The sequence below is a fragment of the Oreochromis niloticus genome, linkage group LG3 (assembly GCF_001858045.2).
Source record: "Oreochromis niloticus isolate F11D_XX linkage group LG3, O_niloticus_UMD_NMBU, whole genome shotgun sequence".
NCBI lineage: Eukaryota > Metazoa > Chordata > Actinopteri > Cichliformes > Cichlidae > Oreochromis > Oreochromis niloticus.
In genome coordinates, this window is record NC_031967.2 from 45,810,472 (window position 1) to 45,829,051 (window position 18,580).

An 18,580-nucleotide genomic window follows, 5' to 3' on the forward strand; every position below is an offset into this window, starting at 1 on the left:
CCCAGTTTCACCCACTGTGGCCAATTTGTACATGGAAGAAGTGGAAAATAGGGCTTTGCTATCCTACCCTGGAACACCACCAAGCCATTGGTTCAGATATGTGGATGACACCTGGGTGAAAATCAAATCTCAGGACGTACTACATTTCACAGATCACATTAACTCTGTGGACCGACACATCAAGTTCACCAGGGAGGATATGAAAAGTGGCAGGTTAGCCTTCTTAGACTGTGAGATTTCCATCAGTAATGGGGGACATTTATCCCAACTGGACTTTTGTCAAAGCTGGGAAGGCACCTAAAGAAAGCTCCAGCTGATCCAGGAGAGAAGGACAACCGCTGCCCAAGCGAAAACCTGTAGTGATCCCATATGTGTCAGGAGTATCGGAGCAGTTGAGACGCATTTTTTCCAAACACCGGGTCTCTGTGGCTTTCAAACCCCAAAACACGCTGCGCCAAAAATTGGTCCACCCCAAGGATCGGGTCCCCCGACACAAACAGAGTAACATAGTGTACGCTGTTAAGTGCCAGGAGGATTGCCAGGATTTATACATCGGGGAAACCAAACAACCTCTAGCGAAGCGGATGGCACAACACAGAAGAGCAACCTCATCAGGCCAGGACTCTGCAGTCTATTTACACCTACAGGCCAGTGGACACTCTTTCAATGATGAGGATGTACACATCCTGGACAGGGAAGAACGCTGGCTTGAGCGCAGAGTCAAGGAGGCCATTTATGTGAAAAGGGAAAGACCATCTCTGAATCGAGGAGGGGGCCTAAGGGTTCATCTTTCGCCATCTTACAACGCTGTGATTGCAGCCATTCCCCAACTCTCTGTGAATGGTACTCATGGCCATTGATCAGTGTTCTTTGATCAGTGGGTTTTGGTCAGTGATTGTTGATCAATGGTCATGGAATTTGCATAATTCTGATGAAGGAACTGACCTCCCAGCCCATTGTTCCTTCAGTGGGCTGGTTTCAGTCATTATGCAAATGTACTGTTTGTAAGGTTGGGGAAACCTGCAGTCAGCTGAGACTGAAGAAGTCACTTGGATGAGTGATGAAACGTTTCTCCCGCTGAAAACGCTACGTCCAGATGAACAGAATCAACCTTTGGAGATTTACTTACCTGGATGATTGAGCATGCATCAAGATGTTCCTTTGCATAGTTGCAAAGTGTGCGAGCAAGTGGGGCATCTGGCCTAGATTGAAGACCTTCCCACCCACACACACCTCCTCTATATTGGTCTCCGTCTCCGTCTATTAGTTTCAGTTAAACCATTTTGTCTTACCTGCTCAGTTTGTTAACACAGCTGAAGATGCTATGCATATGACCACAGGTTCTGTTTTTTTTTAATACATTCACTGTGGTTAGCTACGAATATAACAGCACATTGCTTTTATGTTTCCATTGACATATTAAACCACTGATATTTCTTTAGATACGATGCCTATTCGGCAGGGTGTTTGTCTGAAATGCACACTCAAATTTAGTTCAACCCACAGTAACTGACACATGAACTGACACTAGACTTTAAAATTATCTTACTATAGTTAAGTATTTATTAACTATAGCACAACAAAGCACTAAACATGTCAGTTTTTTTTTTTCTCACACAGTACAGGGTGGGGGTATTAAAAAGTGCACCCTTTGTTTATGAACTACCATAACCTTTGATTTAATACTTAATTTTATGAACTTTAAGGGTCATCGATGACTCAGTACTTCCCTCTAATGAGCCACTGTGGGAAGTTACATATATGCTTTGTGCAGTCCACTATGCATGGGCCTGACAAAACATTTAAGCATTTAGGTAGGTGAGGTAGCCCAGAAAGACATAAAAGCATAAGTCTTTTTGATTTTAAGTGGTATTTACAGATGCAGAAACAAATCTAACAGGAGTCTGGTTGGACAATTCTTCAAGCCATCATGTTACTCCAGAAATTTTGAATGGTGTTACAGGTGATTATCTTTGACAAGTGTTATATAAGACCAGGCTGTAGTCAACAATCATCAAGACAAACTAGCAGTGATCAGAGAAGTTTGGGAAAAAGTGTGTGGAGTCCCAGCCACACATCTATATCCCAAGTACAAACATCACAGTATATGCCAAGCAGGATAAATTATGTTTTTTGTTTCTGTTTAAAACGGTTACATGGAATGGCCACCGGTTTTGCTCAGTGCGATGAGTGGGTGACCACATACCATATGGCTGAGAGCAGCACCCATGGCCCTTTGCCGCATGTCTTGCCCCTGTTTTCCTGTCTTCTCTTTATTGTATCTATCAAATAAAGCTGAAAAACACTAAAAACTGTCACATAGAACATAGGTGGTTTCAGGTAAAAGAGGCTTAAAATTACTAATAAATTAAATTACTTACAGGCACATGTTGTTTTTCTACACAGGACTCATAAATCATAAACATGTGTGCAGGAGAGTGTCATGGTCTGTGTGTGGCAGGCAGGAACGGAGGACCCAAAATGCAGACTCCAGGAGGCAAACATGAACTCAAACTCAGCTTTAACACTGCACGGCAGAAAAACTAACAAAACTCAGAATACAAAATAACTAAACAGGCAGGCTGACAGAACACACAGGAAGGAATGATGGAGATCATACTGAACTGAGGAAAACACAGACAATAGCTGTGTCCCAATTCAGGGGCTGCATCCTTCGGAGGACCCGGCCTACGTGGTCTACGTTGGCCGCGTCCTCCGAAGACCGAGAAGGCCGGAAGTGCGAGGCTTGTGAAATCAGACGGTCTAGCCTCCTTTACGCTGCTCAGGTTGCCTAGCAACCATGATACTAACCGCTGGAAACGTTTCATACAGCATAGTTTGACAGAAATGAACTACAAAATTGTTGTTCATCTGTTTGTTTTTATATGAGCTTTGTGTGATTTGATAAGTATCTGAGGCTGAGACCATGGGACTGTAAAACATGATTGTTGGGCTTCATTTCTGTACTGAACAGTCATTTTAAGATTAGCTAGTAAATAACAATTAGTTAATGTTGTTCATGAGACTAAAGTCATCTCACTGTGGTAATGTAAATATAATATGGCCAATATTAAAATTATTATTTTAATCATTATTAGTTATTACAGCAGTGAACTTGAACTCTGTGTCAAATACTGAGCTTCAGTAACGATTCAAGTTGCATTTATTTATATTTCCTATCATTTTATATCACTCATAGACAAGTATCTTTTACACTTTGTGTATAGATTTTATATATATATATATGAAAGAGACAAATGTTGTTCTTTTAATATGTTGGCATTATTAAATCTGTCTGAATGCTTACATATATGTGTAAAAAGAAAATGTATGAGCTGTGATAACTGTTCCTGATAGAATGAAGAGTAGACTGATATATTAAATATTCCTTTATTGGGTGAGAAAATGATACCATGTGTTATGCAGAGAGACGCGGTGAGGGAAACATCAGACTTCACTCCATCTTAACTGAAGTAATTGCTTTATTGTGTCTTGCCAATATCATGCACATACAGATAGCAACGTCTCAAAATGGCCCCCAATTCATTTCCTGCTCCCTTTAAATACTCTAAAGACCACACCTTCTCAATTCAGACTGGCCTATAAAAGAGCTGCAATTGAGGCAGGCCTCCTCTTTACTGGGAAAACAAGATGGCCACCACAGAGGTAACCTGCAAAACACTTTGTTACATGAATGCTTCCCAACACCATGTCATAACTGCTTTAAGTCATACAGAATAGATATCAGAGCCTTAAACAGGCTGACTTCTGCTAAATGGGTCAAACTGGGCACAAAGTCTACAAACACATAACATCCTTATAGAATATGATGTAACACTATAGATCAACTTACCTCAGAATATATAAAGCATATAAACAATTACAGCAATATGATGCAACAAACACAGCAGTGCTACTAATCCAAAATACTCACAAGTTTCACATAACTGAAAAAAATATGGACATTTATTTTCAGGTGCATTCTGCTGCTGATACATACTTTAGGTTTCTGAATATTAAACTTGTTGCTGCCTTTCATAGTGTGTAACTGTTTTTGTCAATCCCTGATAAACTGATGACAGGTGAGGTGGCAGCAACTGATGTTGAGCAAAAGAAAAAAGAACATGAAATATTCAAAGTCAAGGGGCATTATTGAATTTACAAGAAGCAATGATATACATGTGTACCTGTAAAGCTAATTGAGTTCTGAATTCATTAGTTTTGTCACTTACAAAGAAATGAATTGTATCATAATTTTATGCCATGTTTTAATTTTAAATGAGGGAGATAGACCATGAACCAAAAACACAGAAAAAAATGTCTAGAGATTTAATTTCTTCTATTCTAACCTCTCCATCAACATCAAGAAGAACAAAGAGCTTTCAAATGATCCCAGGGACAGGACTGCACAACACAAGACCTGCCAGGATGCTTCGTGTGTAGATGAGAAGAAGTGACCCAAACGCTGGACTCATGGTGCAGGATAGTGGTGTTTAGTATGATGAACAGAATATGAAACTGAGGACTGACTGACTACACCCACACTAACGGTAGCAAGACAACATCAACATTAATGACACGACCAAGACCAGGAAGGAACTGAGGACTTAAATACACTGGCTGAATAATGTCTGATAGGTGACAGGTGAGTGAACAGCTGAGCATAATTGTACTAATGATACATGGAATGAGCTGGAACACAATACACAGGTACACAGGCTAAAACAGGAAACAGGAAGTGAAAAACATGGATGTGGCAAAATAAACTGAACATGACAAAACTGAAAACACTGGGTCAACGACCCAGGAAACCAGACAAGACCATCAACAAGAAGCTACTTACCAACAACTAGCTCGACAAAAGCTTCTTTTTCCAAAACTGGAACATAGCATCTGTATGTTCCTGTATCATCAGATTTCACTTTGGAGATTTTCAGTGAAATATTTCCATTCTTGAGTTCATCAACAAACACTGACGTCCTTCCTTTGAAAGAAGGATTTTTTAGTTTTTCGAGTTCCTGACTGCCACGTGAAACATAGACAAATCTGGGTTCAAGTGAAGATCTTGTCCACTCCAGTGTCATTGCAGAAACATCATATGCAGGTTCCAGATGACATGGCAAAATGACATCATCACCAGCTCTTGCCACCAGGACCTGAGATGGACCAATCAACTGAGGCTGACCTGAAAACAAGTAATCATAATTCTTAAATAAGAAATGGCCAGAAGGAGTTTTTTTAGCATTATCTCACAATATCTTTTTAAATTACTGAACCTAAAGGTCTGATGTAGAAACCGTAGAGACGCATGTAAACTCTGCTGGGGTAGAGTCTATAAGCTATCCTATCTATTATTAATGTGTCTATGACTTGCTTGTTTTATGTTCACCCCAAGTTGTAATTTCCCTTTAAGAGACAATTCACCTCAAACTGTCATGTGTTTATTTCTAGACTAAATTGGTGCGGGCAGAGGCCAACAGCATCACATGGCCAATCACAATCACTATGATTTTGTAAAGACCTAAACATTGTTTCAGCAATTCCCTGCAAGATGTAGCTGTCCAGTCAGCCATGTCTCAAACAAGCATCTTCTCTGATTCTAAAACTATTAAGATTATTGTTAGTGTCAGAGTATAGTGTATGTTGATGTATAATATTATATACCTATCCTATTTAAATACCTCTGCTGACAGAAACTGAAATATGTTGGTTCATAAAAATAAAGCTGTGTTGTATCCAGCCAGTGTTGCTTTGACTTCTTAAAACATGGATCTTAATGAAGGCACATTAAGAGCACAAATATAAATAATTAATATGTGTGCTTCAAATATGACAAAAAACAACATTTATTTATGTATGAATTACCATTACAGACGTCCTTTAGGAGAATGATGAAGATCAGAACACTGAAAGCTTTGAGCAGTGACTGAGGAAACAGTCCGTTCAGCTGATGAGCCATCCTGCAGCTCTGAAAACAGACAGAAAACATTAATACAATAGAAACCACTGCTGACTGGAAAATTCTAATTTGTGTTTCAGTAAAATATGTTACACAATTAAGACCAAATGAATTTCTGGGAGGAATTCTTGTCTGTCATCTAACTGACAGATCTACATAAAATTATGCTTTTTTTTTTTCATAGCAGTACTTCACTGAGTGTGGATCATCCTATCTATACTGTCTTATGGAATTACAGTAGTGTCACCTACTGTAAAGGTACAGAAACATCTAATTTATAGATTCACCTTTTCCACCCACATAAAAGCTTTACATCGACTTACACTTGGACTATATTCTTCAAACCCAGTTTGACTCCAAAGTTTTGACTGATTTTTATAGAAGCTACATGTCACATTAATAATAACATTAAACTGAGAAGATGACATACCTGTTGACTGTGCTCTCTCTGCAACTCACTGAATGACTGTTAAAGAAAAACAAGTACAAATGATCAGTGATAGTTTCACTTACAGTGTGAACTTTGAGCCTGTTACTAAGTAGCACATAAATTCCACAAACACTGCAGCGGCAATAAATAAACACTCTTAATGAAGACTCTTTTTTGTTATATTATCAATTTAATAAAGAGTTTACAGTTGTTTGTATTTTGTATTTTGGCTGCAAGGGGCAGATTTGCTGCTATATCTCTTACAACCTTATAGAAATGTAAAAGTAAGAGTTAAACAGTAAAAACCAAAATAAAAGAAAGAAAGCTGAGGCAGCTTTGCCCATTTAGTTTACCCCAGTACAGATCGCTCAGAGGAAATCCTCTTTGTTCTCCCTGTGGGTTAGTCCATGTCCTCACAGTAGTTTTGCCCCTCAGTACTTTCATTATAGTAAGTGTGCCCACACAGACACACCTACCTGGAGCCTACTTGATATAATTGCAAGTTTGGCCTCCTCACAAAGCTCCACAGTTCTCAGAGGTATATGGAGCAATGTTCTACTCCATATTTGATACCAGTTAGTGGCAGTAATGTACTGTGGAGGTGTGGTCCTAGGCTCAGCTGCAGGGGAGGAGTGGGTCACGTCAATAAGCTCTTCCCAGTAATAAAAAACATATCAGTGTGTCAGGTCAATTTTTCTTTGTACCATGATTCACTGTGGAGCACAGGTGGGCAGCCAACTGTGGGCCTCGGTATCGATGTGACATGTGAGTCTGGGCCCTGCGCAGTGGAATCCCAGTAGGGCAGTCCACACCCAGAGTATTTGCTTACTGTGTGTTTACGCTGTGGACAAATATATCCTACATTTTATGCCAGTACATGGGGGCTACAGTGGGGTGCCCACAGTGTCCATGTCTCCATGGGAGTATGTTTGCTGGTTATGAGCTTTTCTTTTACTTTTGTTAATTAATTATTTCAACTAATACTCAAACAAATAACTATTGAACATAAAACAATCATGGCAAAGATTGAAATTGCTTTATTTCAGAGAACTGTAGACACCCCTACTATACACACCGCCCTGCCCTTAGCCTCCTCTGAGCGCAGCCCACACATTTAGTTTAGAGGAACCAGGGATCGAACAACTAACCTTCCGATCAGCAGGTGACCCACTCTACCTCCTGAGCTACAGCCACCTAGTGGTAAACACGAGTAAACCGTCACTAGGTTATAGATGAAGTGTACAATCACAAACCTGTTAAACCTGCATTTGAAACGTTAGCAGTAAAGTATTGCCACATGGCATTTGGGTCTTCTAACTAAAATAGGCAAATAGGAACATAAATAGTGCCATCATTGCCAGACCTGGCCCACATCTGGTTGACATACACCCTGCCATGACACCAGTCAGTCAGAAGTGCCAGCTTTATGCCGGATCCGGGCCAGACCTGCTTGCTATGTGGGTACTACAAATAAAATAATTACATCATAACAATGTTTTATTTTATTGCAACCTGTAATTTTTTGCAGTTTAATTTGTTTAATCGTTTACAGAAGGTTTTAGTTGCATGGAGTTTAAAAAAAAATATGGGTGTGTGTGGTTGCAGGATGTGTTTTTACCCAGGGAGGCGGGGCTTGTGAAGATTTTCTTGTAAAAACAAAGTGGGGCCTAGCAAAAAAGTTTGGGAACCACTGAGTTGGCCTAACACTAACAGCATGTCTTTAGAACATGGGAGGAAGCCAGAGTACCCATGCAAAAACAGGGAGACCATGCAATCTCAGGAACTTCTTTTCTGTGAGGCAGCAGTGCTAACCACCTACCACTGAGCTGTTCCTCCATATTTAAAAAAATTAGGAAAGCACTGATTACAAAGCTTGATACAGAATTATCTTTACTTATTTGTCCTTGATAGATTAAGTCACAATAATAACAATAATACAATAATAATAATAGCATACATGTGGAGTGTGTATTCTTCTCTTCCTATTATAACCCCACTGATTTTCCTGTGGTTTGAAATCTCTTGTGAGCCTGTGATATCACATGTCCAGGCAATTAGTTAGACTCTTGTAAATCGACTAACCACCCAATTTAATTTTTTTGAGTGAACAAGAGGAACAGGTCCAACTCCCTGCTTCAGGAGTCAGATCCACTGAGGAAAAGTTAGAACATTTTAATCCATTATGTAACAGTAAAAGAACTTTGTCTTCATGCACAATTACTCAAACTTATGTAACAGCCAGTGCAGAGTACTGGTGTGAGGTTAAAGGGGGTCAGAGAAGCAACAGTGTCAACATTACCATAACTGGTAAGTTCATCATATTTGTGAAATTAGTACATGGCCCACTCTAACCCTATTTATCCCCCCCTGTTGCTTGCCATGTGTTTTCATGGTGTTATGTTGTGAACATTCATGTGTTTTTGTGCTGAGGAGTTTCTATTTTTTGTTCTCATACTGATCCCCTACCAGCAGCTCAGTCAGAGTGTGTTGTACATTTTGTTGTTTTTCTTTAATGCTACCTGTTCTGACCTGTCGCCCCAATGTGATGTTTGTGTAATGTTTGTATGGTTGGAAGGGGTCCAATTTCTCTGCAGGAAACTACAAGTTACAAATAAAGGCTCCATCATCATCATCACATAATGTAGTACAAAATTGATTTGTCATTTAGGCATTTTTAGAATATATATATATTTGAAAAGCTTTAACCATGCAGCATCAATTAAAGTTAATGTATCACAAGATCTAATTCGGTATAAAAAAAAGTAAAATCTTTACTGATGGTGAAATATCATATAAGCAACATCACACACACAAAGTCGATGAGACAAAGTCCTGCTTAAAGTGCAGGTCTCTGCACGATTCCAAGAACAGTTCTTTATAAACATAAACATAAAGTAAAGTACATAAAGCTTTTCTCACGCTACATTTGGAGCTTTGTGGGAGCTTTTAAACACTGACAGACATTTGTTATCTTGTATGAGCTCACAGCTCACAGTTTGATGGAGAAAAAACATCCTGACTTCATTCAGTAACATGTAGAAAATATCCCTTTGTTTTTTACTACAGTTTTAATGTTTTGTTATAAGGTTCTTGTTTATTTCCTCTCTGACTCAAAAACAAAACAAACAATAAAGAAACCCAATAAACAAAAAGGCTTACCACAGACAAAGACCCCAGACTCTGACACAGTGATCCAAACTATCGCTCTCAAAGTGAAACGAGTGGTTGGAGCCGAGCAGGAAACAAAAACTGAGACAAGTATGAACGAGTCACTGCAAACCAGACACTCCGGTCGGATCACTTTCTAACATTCATCGGTCTTTTTATCAGATAAAAACTGAGCATGACAAACACAGAGACAGTTGACCTTGATTGCATATTGCATCAAATCAGTACAGATCATGTGTAAAAAAGAGGAGGAGCTAAAAATGGTTTCAGCAGTTTCTTCTTACCTTCAACAAGGAGCTCATGTTTTTGGCAGCATTTGCATTTAATTCTGTCTGTAAACACAACAGCTCTAAAAGTTTTGAATGTATTCTGATAAAACTCTGTAGGCTGTAGAGCAGGATCATGTTATAGCAATTCATTAAAGTCTGGTTTACATCCACTGAGGTCTTCAAGGTCAACTTTATGACTTGTTGGTGGAAAATTGACAAAAAGCCTTAAAAAGTAGAAACTATGATTTTTAAAAGTGCACTGTGTAATTTCAACATTTATAAAGTACAAATATTTACAATATCACATTTGACCTCTGACCTCTCCCTAAATTCAACAGATCAACCTGAAAGTCAAAGTAATGATATTGCTATATAGAGCCGTTTATTTAAAACTTTGTCATTGTTGGTACTGACAGCATGTAGAGAATGATACATGTGGATTGTAAATATCAGGTTACTTTGGACCTCTGACCTCTTCTTTAGGGTCAAATATGGTAAAACTTTCATAAAAAGTATTTCATCCATGCTTCAAATTCTGATTGTTGGGCTTCATTTCTGTACCGAACAGTAATTTTAAGATGAAATGAGTTAGTAACAATTAGCTAATGTTGTTTATGAGACTATTGTCATCTCAATTTGGTAATTTGAATATATGTCCAATATTAAATTTATTAATATCTTAATTATTATTAGTTATCACAGCAGTGACCTTGAACTCTGTGTCAAATACTGAGCTTCAGTAAAGATTCAAGTTGCAATTATTTATATTTCCTATCACCTTAAATCTTCACTCAAAGACAAGTATCTGTTATAGTGTATATATAGATGTATTTTATATATATAAGAGACAAATATTGTTATTTTAATATGTTGGCATTACTAAATTTGTCTCAATGCTTACATATATGTGTAAAAAGAAAATATACGAGCTGTGATAACTGTTTCTGATAAAATGAAGAGTAGACTGATATATTAAATATTCCTTTATTGGGTGAGAAAATCATGTGATTGTCATGGTCTGGGTGAGTGTCAGTGTTTTTCCATAGCCTGTTACACCACCTCTCCAGGGCGGAGTCGGGTTCATCTCTAGGGAGTTGCACCTGAGGTTAATTAAGCTGCAGCGTTTAGACCCAGCTCTGGCTCTGGTGGGGCTTGGTCTTCACGAGGTGGTTGCGAGGTGAAGGAGGAAGGACAGCGGGAAATTTGACGGCAGACGCACTAAAGGGTTTAAGGGAATTGTTTTTTGACTTTGGCTACGGATTTGGATCACAGTGTTTGGCGGTTGGCATAAACTGGTATGTGACTGGCTGGAATGGCATCTCAGGTGGATGAGGATGATGATATGGATTTTGGTGAATGGACCCCGGTTGCTGGCGGGGGAAGATCAGGAAGAGGGAGAAGCAGGAGAGAGGAAGCAAGTTTGTTTGGGACACAGACTAGTAAACGGAGCTTGGAGGAGAACAGTTCGGAAGAGGGGTCCAGGGTTGTCCGGAGGAAAACGGTGAGTGAGGAATTCAAAATAATTCTAAAGTTCAGGAAGGAAGATGAGGATGTGCAGCTAAGGCCAACAGCTTTGTCTAGAGAACTGAAAAAGAATTTTGGAGAAGTTCAGCTGGCTAAAATTCTCAGGGATGGAAACTTACTAATAGTGGTTAAGACAGAAGAACAAAAAAATAAAGTGTTGAATTCTGAAAGTATTTGTAGGAAGACTGTAGGCAGGGCCGGCCCGTGGCATAGGCCGTATAGGCAAATGCTAAGGGCGCCGTCCATCAGGGGGCGCCACGCCAGTGCCACAAATGTTGAAAAAAAAAGAAAGAAAAAAGTTGGTACTATTATTTCTAAATACAAAAAATAATCCCACGTTAATTAAAATGCAAAGTAAAGCTTATTTAATAGAAATATTATTTGTTACAACATTTACCCCCCCCCGCACGGTGCGCCCCCTCCCTTCCCGTATCATGGTTCCTTTTGGACGTCACCACATCAAAAAATCAACACAAGATGTCAAAACGGCCAAAACTGTCAGGTGCCCAGGGAAGAAAAAAGAGAAAAGAAGAGGAGGAGAAACGAGAAAAAGACAGAGGTAGGTAACGTTAGCCTACATGAAATTATTTGTCTGAATGTGATAGTAACCTAAATTTTTAGCATTAAGCTAATGTTACATGATTCGCTAATTGCTAATCAATAAATAGCTAGTTAACTGTTTTAACGTCAGTTAATATTGTGGAGGGGGCTAAATTGTTATGGAAAATAATAATGTAACGTTAGGTAATTACAGTACTCCCACCTTTCCCACCATTCCTCATTTGTATTCATCTTTTAAGCAGGTGTTTTTTGTTTACATTGTTATTGCCTTCTGGTTAGCTAACGTTTACCCTGCTGGTAATAGTCACTTTTCCACCCCTGTATATATTATAGTTGTAACCCTAGTTGTTAAAGTGCACATCATTAATGTTAATTAAGCAATATCACATGAGAGGGAATGCTGTTTTTTAATATGAGCACTGCTGTGATTCGGTCAAAGATAATCATAACATAACATTCTCATATGATATTATACTGTTACTTTGCATTCTGCTATTCAGCATTTCACTGTAATGATGACAATAAATTGAATCTAATCTAATTTGCATATCAGTTAACATCATACATATATCTCTTTGGTTTTTCATTTATATTATATCATTTCATTTTATTCCTGGAATCATATGTTTTTATTATTAGACTTTAATACTCAGTGGTGTCACATACTCCTCTCTTCAGATGCACTGTTGAAGTTTCTAAATCCCACCCCTGGGCCATCTACCACATCTACCGCTGCTGCCTCCACTTCAGCAGCACAACCCACCAGTGATGCAGCATCAGCAGCACAACCCAGCCATGATGCAGCAGCATCAAGCGGTCTTCCTGTTGCCTCCACCTCAGCAGCACAACCCACCAGTTTTGCAGCAGCATCAAGCGGTGTTCCTGTTGCCTCCACCTCAGCAGCACAACAAGTTTGGAGTACTCCTCAATTTCCACAACTTACAAAAAGAAGAGCTGCTACAGCAGTGCCAAACACTGAGTACTACTCTGACCCATGACAGCCAGCCGGACATTAATGGCACAGAACTTGCAATGGAAATGCAGAATTTCCCACCATTGCCATCAAAGAACATGACAAACATGGAACTCTTGACCTTCCTGCATGAGAAGAAGCTGGCAGAAATTTACCCCAACATGTGGGTTGCTCTGAGAATCTTTGCCACTCTTCCTGTTACAGTGGCTGCTGCTGAAAGAAGCTTCTCTAAGCTCAAACTCATTAAAACCTACCTGAGATCTACTATGATGCGAGAACGTCTCAGTGGACTTTCCATCATAAGCATAAATCATGTGGTTTCAAATCAGTTGTCATATGATGATGTTGTAGATGACTTTGCTGCAAGAAGGACTAGGAGAGTAAGGCTGTAGCAGGTGATGTGAGGTTGATGAGGGGGTGGTGTACAGTAATTTGTAAGTCATTCTAGTTAATGCAGTATTAAAAAGCACAACTAGAGAACTCTGTAGGATCCCCTTTTTTGTAATATAGTTGTTAAAGTCATACTGGTTTATTTAATATCTTGTTTTGTGCAGTGCCTTATTTATATTGTATTTTTAATTTATTTTATCCAACTTGTTGACACGTTTTATTGTGTTTGTATGTAAAATTTATTGTATTTCATATATTCATTTTTAATTTTTTGTATTCATTTATTTATTCATATATTTTTTTTATCTTGTTAATTATTCTGATTGAATCTGCTTTCTTTAAGTAAAAAAAAAAAAAAAAGGTCAAAGACAAAGCTATTCGGTTTCTTGTGAGTACATACACTACACTGCCGATGTAGGGGGGCGCCACCTAAAATCTTGCCTAGGGCGCCAGATTGGTTAGGGCCGGGCCTGACTGTAGGAAACAAAAAGATCCTAGGAGAAAACAAAGTGACACAGGGGTGATTACGGGTATCCCTGTAGAAGAGGACCTGGAGAAGCTCAAGCGATGTATTAATGGTGGTGAGGTCAGCAAAGTAAAAAGACTGTTAAAAACAATTAATGGGGAGAGGGTGAGTAGTTTGTCGGTATTATTGGAATTTCAGGAGGCTGTCCTGCCAGAGAGAGTTAAAATAGGATGCATGAGCTTTCCTGTTAGACCATACGTGCCACCGCCCCTCAGGTGCTATAAATGCCAAAGATACGGACACATCGCTGCAGTTTGCAAATGGAAACAGAGGCGCCCCAATTGTTGAGGGGGACACCGATATGACGAATGTGGGGATAGTGTACAGGATAAATGCAGTATCTGTGGGGGGCAACACAGGGTGAGTTATGGTGGGTGTGAAGTAAAGAAGAAGGTCGAGCAGGTCAAAGTAGCTCACAACATAAGTTACGCTGAGGCTGTCAAAAGGGTACAGAAGGCAAAGAACGAGACAGGAAAGGTTCAACCATCAACGTCAGAATTGGTACAAACACAAGGAGCTCATTCAGGACTGACAGTGGAGAATTTTGTTTATTGCCTATGTCATAAATTGCACAGATCAGGTGAAACACAAAACAGAGAAAATTTAAATAACTGTGAAAGGAGCAGAGAGGTTCTTTGGCATTAAAGATATATCTTAGGAACATATCAATAAAAGACTTGGAGGGGAAGGGAAAGCAGGAGGACCAGGGGAGAGTACAATATGATTATTTTACGGTGGAACGCCAGAAGTTTGATTGCAAATGGAAAGAATTTAAAGGATTCATCAAACAATGCAAAAATATATTCAATATATAATAAAATATATTCAAATAAGCCATTCCTCTGCAGATGATCTGTTAGCTGTTTGACAACTACTCTTTCAAGAATTTTTGATATGAAAGGAAGGTTGGAGATTGGCCTATAATTAGCTAAGACAGCTGGGTCTAGAGATGGCTTTTTGAGTAAAGGTTTAACTACAGCCAGCTTGAAGGCCTGTGGTACATAGCCGATTATTAGAGATAAGTTGATCATATTCAAGATTCAAGCATTAATTAATGGCAGGACTTCTTTGAGCAGTTTTGTAGGAATGGGGTCTAAAAGACACATTGATGGTTTGGAGGAAGTAATTATTGAAGTTAACTCAGAAAGATCAATTGGAGAAAAAAACTCTAAATGAATATCAATGGTCCATTATCTGTCAATGAAGCCAGATAACACACACCAATTAGTTAAACTGCAGGAATGTCTTAAAGACATAAAGACCTGGATGGTCGCTAACTTTCTGCTTCTTAATTCAGATAAAACTGAGGTTATTGTACTCGGCCCTGAAAATCTTAGAAATATGGTATCTAACCAGATTCTTACTCTGGATGGCATTACCTTGGCCTCCAGTAACACTGTGAGGAACCTTGGATGATGAATGCATTGATTCTGCTGGTTGCACACGGCAGAGTTCCTTTGCTCAGGAGTATGGTAATATGCAATTGAGAAAAATTTTAAAACAGGAAATCATGACAAAAGGCTAATGTGTTTCCTCCTCCATATCCCTCAGGTGTAGCTTTTCCTCGTATTTCTCCAAACTGACTGCAGTTTTTTGAATATGAATCCATCACTTTAAACTGTGAGTTTGATGGCTCATCTGTGTGGAAAGGGATGAGGGACGTCCAAGAAACAGTTCCACCAAACATTTCTAACTGGGTAACATCAGCTTTGTCCAGCACCATTGAACCTGCATTTTCATCAGATACTGGTGTGAAAATGAAGGTGGACTAAAAAGCAGCATTATCAACATTAGTGTGACCGGTACGGAGAAAAAATATTGTCATGTGCCATCCCATTATACACTGAAGTTTTCTTGCTAATTCATAGTCTACAAGTGCCTTATAATATTCAGTTCCATTCAAAGAGGGAGAAAAAATGTATTTACAAAACAATTTTCAAGCTGACAGCTATACAACATTTAGCAACTCATAGATACAATAATGCTGATAATGTCACTAGTGACAGATAGTGTCACTAATGACTCTCTATATCAATATCAGTAACTGGTTGTTTTGTTTGTAATGTTTTTTGATTCAATCTGACATTTGATGTAATTTCCTCAGCTGGTTCTGTGATCTTAGAGAGTCCTGCTCTGCCTGTGATGGAGGGAGACAGTGTGACTCTGCGCTGTACAAAGAAAAGTTCAGCTGAACTTGTGGCTGAATTTTATAAGTATAAACTTTTATTAAAAACTGGCTATAAAGGATACATTACCATCCGCAATGTTTTCTAAATCTGATGAAGGACTTTACAGCTGTAATCTCCCTGGAGAGGGAGAATCACCACAGAGCTGGCTGACTATCCGAAAATATGTGTTTGAAGGTATAAACTCTTAATAATGTAACAATTTTTAAGTACTGCTCAGAATCTAGATTTTTTTCTTTTGTGTTGCTTTTGATGGCAACAGGGATGTGAAAGTCTTTTTACATTGTGGGACACATACAGCCCACTTTAATCTTAAGTGCGCCAGAGCAGTGAAACTACAAAATTACAGAAAAAGTCATAATAGTTCATAATGTCCTGTGATAATAAATATAAATAGACTCAATGGTAAATGGCCTGTATTTGTATAGCGCTTTACTAGTCCCTAAGGACCCCAAAGCGCTTTACACAACCAGTCATCCACCCATTCACACACTGTTGATGGCAAGCTACATTGTAGCCACAGCCACCCTGGGGCGCACTGACAGAGGCGAGGCTGCCGGACACTGGTGCCACCGGGCCCTCTGACCACCACCAGTAGGTAACAGGTGAAGTGTCTTGCCCAAGGACACAACAACCAAGACTGTCCAAGCCGGAGCTCGAACCGGCAACCTTCCGATTAGAAGGCGCACTCCTAACTAACTCTTGAGCCACGATCACCCATGATCCAATGACAGTGGAAAAACAGGAACTTTCGTGTTATTTACTTTGGCATATTATAAGAGTGGGCAGTCTTTATCAATAGGAAAAACTTGTGAAAATACAGTTTACAAATCAAAATCTATGCACTCCTTCATATTTTCTAAAACTGGGGCCAGATTTGAGTCTTCACTGGGCCATTCAACCACCTGGACCTTGTTTCATACCCCTGATTTACACCGTATAGTCCAGATATCATCCAGAATAAGTACGATTTTCTCATCCCAATGTATGAATTACTACTCTACTTTCAGAAATTATTTGTGAAACATGCACAAAAAAGATTTAGATCTGAAGTTTAAACAATGAGGAAAAAACATTGCAAAACAGAACAGTATTAATATACAACGTAATAATCATGAGCCTTGCTAGGATATTTGAATCCTATATAAACAATCTTATATTGAAACTACCTTCATAATTCAGGGTTCAGTATTACACAAGCTCATACAGGAAAATGCACTGATTACGTGGAATCCTGATTTGTTTTTGTTTTTTTTTCAGTGTCTAAAGAAGAAAATCAACCACACCAAAGTCATTCCTCGTATCCGTCCCCACTGTGGATTATCATCTGTGTTTACCTGGTTGCTCTACCACTATTAATGATGGGACTATATCACTGTACAAGAGATATAGGTAAAATATATACAACTGGAAACAAGGGCAAAATGACTTTAATCATGCCAATAAGCATTTGTTATGCAGCTATTGTATACTTTCTGTGAAAAGAGGCGACTCTATTCAACAATAATGGACAACAGTATCGAGTCAAATTCACATAAATATGCATATGGTAAATGGCCTGTATTTGTATAGCGCTTTACTTAGTCCCTAAGGACCCCAAAGCGCTTTACACTACATTCAGTCATCCACCCATCCACACACTGGTGATGACAAGCTACATTGTAGGGAGGGATTGTTCGCTCAGGGCACCAAACAGGCTAGAGCCGCCCCAGATTGTCATTAATAATACCAACATGTCTTTAGATAACATTTGAGTCTTTTTTTTCCAGCAGCTAAAGATGAACTTAAGACTATAGTGGTTTACTCAGCCATGAGCAATGGTAAGACTTGACAGTAAGCCTTTAAACATGCCAGTATTTAAAATGCTATGCCTTCATAACTTGTGTAATTTTCTTATTTGTTTCTCAGATCAGAATCTGACTCATATCAAAGGCAGTTTCAGACCTCCAGTGTTTCAGTCCTTTGAAACCAAATGGAATTAATTTTGTCACAGAGAGAGACTCTGAATGTCAAAGGTCAAAGTGAAGCCAACTGAAAATCAAGTAACCTGTGTGTTTTTATCACTGAGTGTATAAACACCCAACTACAGAATAAAGCTGGAATTCAAACACAACTGTTTGTATCATATCTTAAGCAATCAAATCACCATATATTTGAATATTTAAATGACACTCTTAACATACTTGTACATTACATAGAAAATGTTTTATCAGCTTTGCTAATCCTTTATACATTATTATACAGTGGACCCCGACTTACGAATACCCCATTTAATGAAAAATTCAAGTTACGAAGGCACTTAACGGCAATATTTCTGCCTGTGTTACGGCAAAATGCCCAGGTAACAAAATCCACTGGCTCTGATTGGCTGAGCCCAGAATGCCCAGAATGCCTTCCGAATCATGTGACAACCCCTTGGCTTTCGTACTTGCGCTTCGCTGTTCCACTTGAACAACGTATTGTTGTTGCAGTTAGCAATTAGCTTATAGCCTATCGTTCACTCAGAAGGCGCGATGGGGGCTTCGACTTAAAAAACAATTTCGACTTACGAAAGACCCTCGGGAATGAATTAATTTCGTAAGTCGGGGTTCCAC

The 18,580-nt window shown here is 39.0% G+C and overlaps 2 long non-coding RNA genes across 3 annotated transcripts; one reads left to right on the top strand and one right to left on the bottom strand.

Annotated features, from left to right (window-relative positions):
* Positions 1–3,376: 3,376 nt before the first annotated feature.
* On the bottom strand, positions 3,377–9,694 carry LOC102077162 (uncharacterized). Its single transcript, XR_267275.4, has 4 exons — positions 9,549–9,694; positions 6,390–6,425; positions 5,866–5,968; positions 3,377–5,185 (listed from the first exon to the last, which is right to left on the bottom strand). It is a non-coding gene; the product is annotated as an uncharacterized LOC102077162 (long non-coding RNA).
* A 1,267-nt stretch (positions 9,695–10,961) lies between these two features.
* Positions 10,962–18,083, top strand: LOC112843334 (uncharacterized). 2 transcript variants are annotated; one of them, XR_003215633.1, is made up of 3 exons: positions 10,962–11,327; positions 17,247–17,378; positions 17,756–18,083. It is a non-coding gene; the product is annotated as an uncharacterized LOC112843334 (long non-coding RNA). The 2 variants fall into 2 exon arrangements; XR_003215632.1 differs by lacking the exon at positions 10,962–11,327 and adding an exon at positions 16,853–16,950.
* Positions 18,084–18,580: the final 497 nt, after the last annotated feature.